At 33.4% G+C, this 374-nt stretch overlaps 1 protein-coding gene across 1 annotated transcript in view; it reads right to left on the bottom strand.

Moving 5' to 3' along the window:
- LOC119585141 (nose resistant to fluoxetine protein 6-like) overlaps positions 1 to 374 on the bottom strand; it is a gene marked incomplete at its 5' end in the record, with an annotated part of 59,800 nt that overhangs the window by 58,942 nt on the left and 484 nt on the right.

The raw sequence follows: 374 nt of genomic DNA, 5'->3' as shown, positions 1-374 counted from the left end.
CCTTCGTTTATTATCACTGTTTCATAATGAATTGTGAAATCGTAGGCCCTACCAAGTTCATTATCTCGAAAAGATATCAAACAATCAGTTAATCAAGAGCTCATACCGATGATGTCAATCAACGAAACATCTAAGGGAGTAGGGGGGAGGGGAAAACCTCCGCCCAGATTAGGGATATAACATATGAAAAAAGTGTGCTGTTAGGTTCGTTAAGGTTTTGGGCAATATAGTTGTCCAGTTAATCAGTAATTAAATCCATTATAAGTCTTAAGGGCCAAATTTTTGAATAAAAAAATCTATTGAGCTGTGTAATTTATTATTCAAAATTCCATTAAGGTAAAACTTAAACTTAAATTTAGCATCTACCTATTGAT

Source organism: Penaeus monodon, chromosome 19 (genome assembly GCF_015228065.2).
Source record: "Penaeus monodon isolate SGIC_2016 chromosome 19, NSTDA_Pmon_1, whole genome shotgun sequence".
NCBI classification, from domain to species: Eukaryota; Metazoa; Arthropoda; class Malacostraca; order Decapoda; family Penaeidae; genus Penaeus; species Penaeus monodon.
Note: the sequence above shows the minus strand (reverse complement) of the source record. Positions and strands in the feature narration are given on the sequence as shown.